This window comes from Miscanthus floridulus, chromosome 7 (genome assembly GCF_019320115.1).
Source record: "Miscanthus floridulus cultivar M001 chromosome 7, ASM1932011v1, whole genome shotgun sequence".
NCBI classification, from domain to species: domain Eukaryota; kingdom Viridiplantae; phylum Streptophyta; class Magnoliopsida; order Poales; family Poaceae; genus Miscanthus; species Miscanthus floridulus.
The window spans coordinates 79,025,312-79,034,063 of NC_089586.1; the positions used below are offsets into that span (position 1 = coordinate 79,025,312).

Sequence of the window (8,752 nt, forward strand, 5' to 3'; positions counted from 1 at the left end):
CGCTTCGTCGCTCTGCCTTCGCCCGTGCGAAAAAAAATTCTCGGTTGGAGCCCTGCCTCGGAGCTCCGCTGTCTCGCCAGTCCACTGTGTCTCGCTGCGCCGGAGCCCCACCCGCCTCGAAGCCGTGCCGGAGCCCGCCCGCCTCTTGGAGCCCCGCCGTCTCGGCCGCGCCGGATCCCCACCTTTGCCTGCATAGGAGCCCCGCCTCGGGGCTCCGCTGTCTCGCCTCGCCGGAGCCGCTCCGTGTCGGCCTTAGCCCCACCCGCCTCAGAGCCCCGACTTGCACTCAAAGCCCTGCCGTCTCGCCATGCCACTCGGAGCCCATCCGCAAAGGCATCTTCCCCGTCGGAGCCCGCATCGAGGACCACGCCGCCGTCTAGGTCTACCACGCGCGCTGAGGTATGCATCTCGCCATTCTGCGCTCCTATCGTGTGCTGCCGGCCCCCACGCCGCCGCGTGCTGCCTTCCCCCGCGCTGTCACCGCGCGCTGCTTGCCCGCGCCCGTGTTGTGGCGCGCTGCCTACTCCCGCGCCGTCGAGCGCTGCTGCCTGCCCTCGTGCCGCCACGTGCTGCTTGCTCCCGCGCTGCCGCGCGCTGCCTTCCCCCGCGCCGCCGCTCACATACCTGGGCCAGACGGACTATGGCTGGACCGCTCAATGGTCCATCTGGCACATTTCCCTGGGCTGAAACCCTAACTGACCCATTAAGGGCTTGTTTCAACAAGGAGTCAGTGTTCTTTTGCAGTAACTAACAAGGTAAGCAATTTGACCCGTGAGCTTTTCTTTTGCAGTAACTAACATATTATGAATTCAAAGTTTTCTTTCATTCATCTGAGTATGTGAAATAAAAACGACCCTCATTGCTATCTCATTGGAATTTTGTTACAATCAAGTTGATTGGACCAGGTAGAGATGTGAACAGAGTAGGAAATTTAAACATTCATAATTAGCGTCACTGCAGAGACAACATTCAATGGTTGGTTTATTTATTTGCCATGTTTTTCTTTCTTGAGCTTTAACAGTTTGCAGGGTTAGTAATCAACATTTTTTGTTATTCAGATATGATTCAATTGGCTGTTTTTTTTTCTTTGACAACTGATTCAGTTGGCTGTTGGTATTGAAATGCTGGAGTCTTTGCTTTCGAATCTTGGTCCAAAGGTTAGTAGCTAAAATTGTTATTTCCTTAAGTAAGTAGTCTAAAATATAATTTTCACAGTAGTTGAATATGGAGTGTGATTGTTATAATCCTGAAACTGTATTTTATTGATTTCCATTCTTTTCCTGCAGGGGATCTACATTTGCAGTTGCAAACAAATAACGGGTCAGTTTGTTTTTCACCTAATTTACCTGTGTATATGTAGTGGACTTTCAGTAGCTCTGCTCTTTAGCAGCAGGCCTCAATGGCTAACAGTAGTTCATACTTGAGAGTTTACATATGTAATATATATTATCAAAAACTCTAAATCATTCAACAGTCTGCTAATTCCTAAGTTTTTATCTGCAGCCATAGCATGACTATGGTGGCTTAGAGACAAAAAATATATATTATGTCTATGCTTTCTGTTTTCTAATATTTCAAATACGTTCCGTAACAGCCATATCATGACTATGGTGGCTAGCTGAGACGGTGGCCGGCCGCGCCAGCCAGCCCACGGTGGCCGGATCGGCGGGTCGGCCTCGATGATGGATGACGCCTACTTCGTCGGGCGCACCACGCTGCAGCTCGGCCTCTCCAAGGTGGAGATAAGCAGTGCTTGCCCGAGTCCCTCTTCCCGATCTGTGTTGATCGCGTTAGTCGTGCAACGGAGGTTTCGCGAATCTGTGGGGAGGATGCGGGCTAAGCGGTTGGGTTCTGTCCGAGTTTTAAGTCCCTAAAACCCATTCGTCGATTTCATGGTCTGTAGGCGGCGTCGGGTGCGGTTGCGTGCAAACTGATGGATGCGGCGCATCCCGCTGCCGTGTTGATGCACATGATCTGGAATTACAAGGTCCTGCAGGATGTGTTCAACAAGCTCAAGATCACTAAGGTGAGACACAGCTTAGTTTCTCTCCCTTGCCTTGTGCTGCCCGCGTGGGGATTTTTTTTTCCTAAAATTGATTGAACCAGTTTGTTGCCCTTATGTTTCGTGCTCTGAATGTTCAGTGCTGATGAGAGTTGATTCCAGTTGTGTGATGTGACATACTGACATGTGGACATGCTATGCAGTAGCTTCAATTTCTGTGCAAAAATTTGTTTTTAGTGGTGTTAAGGCCTTGTAGGATCCTAATATTTCTCGTTTCCTTTGCTAATTCGAAGCAGTTTGATGATGCCATACTCACTGTGTGGAAAATTTTTGCATGCCGTGTTGTTTGGTTTCTTTAGAATTTGACGAGAACAATGAAACACTCTGTTGTTTGCGTCATTTTGTTGGTCTCATTGGAAAATATTCAAATCATGAGTTAGGCTGTTATACTTTGTAGTAAAATAGTTTTTTCTTGTTTAGGTTAATACTTACTAGATGCTCTAAAGAGATTTCTACTTCTCCAAGCTGCAGGACATTGAGATCTTCTGCCAGAGCCCTGAGGTCGAGCACGTGCCGGTGAGTACTTGCCTTGCAGCTATCATTTGAAATCCTTTGTTCCTTTTAGCAAGTGTCAGGTTACAAGTACTAACTGAGTAACCAATACATACCTTGTATTTGATTTATTTTTGTGTACTTAAGTTATGATCAGTGCATATGAATTGATATCGTGACAACCTTATGAATATGAAAATACAGTATGATATTCACTGTGCCAAAACTGCAAAAAGAAGACACATAATTCGGGGTATCTAACTGAAATCAATGCTGTCTAATGTGTGTGTTTTCTCATCAATGATTACTGCAGTAAGAAGAATGTCAGCTCTGACATAAAAGTCATGTTAGTTTGTCAACACATATAGAAAAATTTGTTAGTGTTATGCGTCTTTACTTTTTGAGTCAAAACTATTTTCTGAACTATGAACAGTCGACCCTTCAAACTATTTTTGAACTATTTTTTTTACAGGACGTAATAAGTGTGATATCGGTCTTGATGGCCACACTATTTTGGTCAGCACCACAGATGCATTATTTTGTACTTTTACTGAATCAACTGGAGGCTGTTCTACCACTGAGCAACTTGAGGTAGTCTTCACTGCAAGGTTGTCATCATCAAGTTTTATCAACAGTGGCAAGGCGTTCAACGACATCTTCACTATCATATTCGAAACTAGAAGTATAGTTGTTCATTAACATAAGTCAACGTATATATAAATTTTGTCTTAACCATCAGTGAGTCAATAGATATGACTTTGTATTGATTCCGTTTATGCTCTGTAGATATTTGATATCCAAATGGAGCTAAGACAACATGTTAAAGTAATCCTGATGCTCTTTCAACGTTCAAACTGCTCGATGTGGTCAAGATAAGAACGACGCCGATGAGGAGGATCCATTGTCCTCACGAAGTGACAGTGACGATATGGTTCAAGAATGGCGATGACGACGACCATGGTGACAGTCTAGGTTATTTGGGGTTAAATTTATTTTTGATTAATTCATGTATATGAAGACTAACTGATGTGCTGCTAAGGTACCTGGCTGTTGGGAAATTTGGGTTTAAATTTATTCTTATTTAATTCATGTATATGACAACTAATTGATGTGCCGCTAAGGTATCAGGCTAAGAGAAAGAGAAGATCAGTAAACCAGCAAACTCCATTAATGAAACATGCGGCAATGACCTTACTTGTCAAATTAAAATGATACTATGAAACCACTTATATTTTAACAGAAAGACAATTTTGGAATATTGTTATCTTATCGTGCGATCCATGTGTTTTTAGTACAAAAGTTTTGTTGTCCCGTAGCAACGCACGGGCACGCTACCTATATATAAAAAAGAATTGTTGGGAGGGAAGGCCAGGAGGGGGGCGTTGCTGCCGCTGCGATGCGAGCGACGCGTCCTGCTGTTGTGGCACAGACTGACCGGTGGGCTAGGAAGCGGGTCGACCAGAGGGGTTTTGGTGACCTCGGTTAATCCTTTTGAGAGGGGGAGAATGCATTTTTTGAGAGAGAATGTGTGATCACACGGGCGGCATGGTTTGAATTTTGGCCAGTTTGGGCTGTATTTTCGTTGGGCCATTTTTTGGGTTGGATACTGGATTTGTGGGCTAAATTTCATGTGCTTTGTGTTTCAGCGGCCTGCCTTTTCTTTTTATTGCTCCCTCCATTTCAAATTTCAAGATGTTTTTCTAGCTGTGTTTGCTACGTACATACATGCTCATATGCAATGTATAAAATATAAGAAGACTTTACTGTTTATAACGCCTTTATATAGATAGAACCACATAATCTGTGAACACAATGTACGTCTCTGGTTTATATATAGATATAGAAGTGTAATAATAAGGTAGTAAGATATACTAATAAGATGGCATTGGATTATGAGCGATCCTATATGGAATCATATCGGACAGGTTGCAATCAATCAAATGTCGTTGATACTACTACCGTAACAACAAGATGAATCCTAGCATAATAGGCTGGTCCATGAGTCCATCTCTAGAATTTGCTTGTGCTGTTTCTTGCTGAAATTGCCCTTGGGTCTGTTCATCTGTCTTTCATGGCTCAGCCTCTCAATCCCAAGAGAAGATCCCTACCTCTCCCTAACTGGAGATCCGGCCTGCCAGATGATCTCCTCGAGTCCATCAGGCAGCATCTCGCGTCAGGCCACGACGCGGCGTCCTTCCGATCCGCTTGCTCCCCATGGCGCGCCACCGTCCCGTTCGGGACCTTTGGGCCGCTCCTGCTACTCCCGTTCGACCCCGACTCGGACCATGTCGGCTTCTACTGCGTCCTGGAGAAGAAGGTCTTGTCCAAGACGCTGCCCAACGTGCACGGCAAGATGGCGTGCGGCTCCTCATGTGGGTGGCTGGCGCTCATGGACGAGGCGGCGTCCGTGACGCTGCTGAATCCATTCGCCGGTGCCTATGCCCCCCGCGTTGAGCTCCCACCAGCAGGCGAACACGTCGCGACGGCGTCCTCATTGGAACGCGTGTCTAGGGTCCACGGCCGGTGGGTCCTCCATCCCACCAACGGCTACAGGGACACAGATGCCGTAGGCAGAGCCATCAAGCTAGAAGACATGAGGGACGTGTTCTTTCGTGAGATTGTGCTCTCGGCGCCGCCTCACGCCGCCGGCCGCGAGTGCGTGGCCATGGCCATGCTTGGGTGCTCCACGGAGGTCACGTTCTGCCGGGTTGGAGTCGACAGCGCATGGACGCTGCTCGACACCAAACTGGAGTTCTCTGTGGGGTCCATCGTCCACTGCCAAGACAAGTTCTTGGCGATCGACTACATTGGAGAAATCTCTGTCTGCAGCAGCAACGCCGCCGACGCTAGTCCAACCGCGACGCTGCTGCCATCGCTGTCGCCACCTGCGGGGCTCTGCCACCGCAGCTACCTAGAATCAAACGGTGAGCTACACATTGTGGGTGCTATGGTGAGCACGTTCCACGAGACACAAAGCTTCACCTACAACAGTGCTATCTACAAGTGCAACCTCCATGACCGTACGCTAGAGTGGTCCAGGGTGAGGGACATCGGTGATCAGACACTGTTCGTGTCTAAACATTTTAATGAAAGCTTCAGTGGAACAAGTGTATTCAAGTACAAAGAGAACAAAATCTACATGTCTGAGCCATTGTATGGGGATCCATACGACTTGGTCCATCGATTGGAGATCGTTGATATTGCTACCGGCGCATCCGAAGTGAAGCCTGTCTAGGAAAAGATGCAGGGTTCCGATGCTCTAGGTTGGATTCGACCAAATCTCTGGAAGGATTATTACAAGACATCAATCATCTCATAGATTCGGACAATATCGCAAAGCTACTAAAAACTGTAAACGTGCCCTCACCTCAAACATTGTCCAGATAAATGGATTACAATGAAAAAAATGGATATCGGAGATTTCTTCCTACCAATATAAAACATTATCTTAGCCGCATCACGGAAAGGTCTATAAAGTAGAGTTTGTGAGCCTGCGACGCCGCGCACTCCGTGACTGTGTTAAATTCATAAACTTTGCTTTTAGGATTAAATGTCACTTTAATGTTGGTATTTAATTTTTACAGTATTGTTATCTTATCGTGCGATCCGTGTGTTTTTAATATAAATTGTTAGTTATTCCGTAGCAACGCACGTACATGCTACCTAGTAAATAAGATATTCATAGTGATGGTTCTAAAACCATTCCCAAAAGTTATGAAGTAAAAAAATATTGTTTTACCCAAGCAATTTCATCTCCATGATTCAAACTCACAACCTCTTAATTAGCTCATACGAGCTCTCCTACTAGCACACCACATGTATGCCTATGATCAAGTATAGGATGCTATCCTTTCGTATTAGTTTTATAAATCTTATATTCAATATTTCACCTCCTAAATGGTTTTAAAAAAGAAAATTAAACTACAGAGTTTTAGATCTTATGAAGTACTCCCTCCATCCAGAAAAACATGCAATTCTACCATAGTACCATGTTTTAGTATATCATGTTTGACCAATTATAGATAAAAAAACAATAAATATTTATAATATCAAATAAATATCATTAGATCAAATATGAAATATATTTTCATAATAAATTAATTTAGAGTCACAAATATGAATATTATTTATCAAAAATTTGGTCAAACGTAAACAATTTTATCTGGCACATAACCCATAGTTGCATGTTTTTCTAGATAGAGGGAGTACTACAACTTTATTATAGGCGAGTTTTCATAAAAGGTTGTTTCAAAATATTGTACATTTGAATTTGAAATTCTAAGAACTTAAAGTATATATTTAGGTCTGAAAGATCCCTAGTTTGGTTTTGGTAATTGAGTGACAACCTAGGTGGACTAATGTGATTAAATATGAGATACACAGGTGATTAGTCCACAAGTACATCATGTGTGAGCAACCTATGCCATGGAGGTGAAATGACTTGGACTTGTTGCAAGGCTCACACATGTGATGAAGGAGCTCATTGCATATGAGACATAACAAGAAGTCATGTGACTAAGGTGGAGAAGATCAAGACAATATTTGGCTTGATAGACTGGTTGCAAGCATGAAGGACAAGTTGGAGGCTTTGGAGTAATGGACCGCGTGGCGGTGAAGCTTGAGCAAGACTTGGCGCCGATGGACGAAGGCAACGATGAAAAGCAAGTGAGGTCAAGATCGATGAACCAACAAGGTCACGTGATGATATGAAGTGGATCATATCATTTGTGATATGGTTGGTGCATGTGTTGCATCAACATCAAAGGAGATGAAATGGAATGCGCAAGGCAAATGTATATTTGTAGGGCATTTCATTTTACTGTCATAGATGTGTAGAGAAGTTTATGACCAGGTTCAGGATAGATGGCTGTACTATCAAGAGGGGCAAACTTGTTTGCATATCGGCCATCTAGTGCCATTCGAGCGATCTAACTTTGCGTACGTGTTAGGATCGAGTGGCGTAGTGAAAGGAGTGCTAATCTTTTGGAAAATATTTATGAAAAGCTAACACACATGCACAAGGTGGTGAACACTTGGTGGTGTTGGCACATTTGCAAAGGTGAAGAGAGGAGGCAAAGCCGGGCTCATGGTGCTGCCCTGGGGGCACCACCACCCTCTGTCCGGTGGCACCGCCACCCCTAGGGTGGTGCCCACCTGGCCTTAACCAAGAAGGAGTTGTGGCTGGCACCACCGTGCCCTGTCCGGTGGCACCACCACCCCTAGGGCGGTGCCCACCTGACCCTGGTTCAGAGCAGCAGCAGTGGAGGTGTCACCGCCATGTCCGGTGTGCACCGCTGTGGGGAGCGCAGTGGCACTACCAGGGGTTGTTCGGTGCACCGCCATGGCACCGCCACTTTTTACCCAAGGTTGGCTATTTCGATGGTTGAGCAAGGGGGTCACCACCATGGCGACAGCGGTGCACCGCCCTATTTTTCTAGAGGGGTGTTTTCTCGGGGGGTTGGCTGGGTGGTCACCTCCACCCCTAGGGTAGTGCCACCGCCACCCTTGTCCGGTGACCAATGACTAGTTTCTAGTTGTTAGAATTCGATCGTTGGGAGGGGCACCGCTATGTCTGGCACTAGGCACCGCCATGTTCGGTGCCCTCAGAGAAACCAACAACTTGGCTCCAACGGCTCTATTTGGCTTGGGAGCTATAAATAGAGGTGGAGCTCGGGCTTGGCTAAGGTTGAGAACCATGGGGATGTGTTTCCTTTGTGTATGCTTGGTTTGAGAAACCTCTAACTTACTTGTGCTTGTGAGAAGTGTGAATCCATTGCGAGTTAGTGATTCTAGTGCGATTGCATCATGAGGTTGCATTGAGTGGCACTAGGTGATCGAGTTGCAAGCCAGTGGTGCTTGTTACTCTTGGAGGTTGCCACCTCCTAGATGACTTGGTGGCGGTCTTCGTCGAAGCACGCAAAGAAGATTGTGCGGTGCTCCGGAGAAGTGATTGTGAGGGGTATTGTGCTCATCCCGCGGGAGCCGCGAAGAGCAACTCTAGTTGAGCGTGTCATTGAGCTACCCTCACTTTTGGGGTAGGTTCTTGCGGTGCCTAACGTGTGGGCTTGATGGGTGATGCCAATTAGCCGCTGAACCACCAAGTGAGCGGTCAACACAACGGGGACTAACTTGGTGGCAACCAAGTGAACATCGGGATAAAAATTACTGTGTCATCATTGTCTTCCTGCTGGTTTGCAT

General features: G+C 45.9%; 1 pseudogene; it reads left to right on the plus strand.

Moving 5' to 3' along the window:
* The first annotated feature begins 4,625 nt into the window (after positions 1-4,625).
* On the plus strand, positions 4,626-5,873 carry LOC136465701 (putative F-box protein At5g55150; annotated as a pseudogene).
* The last annotated feature ends 2,879 nt before the right edge of the window (positions 5,874-8,752 follow it).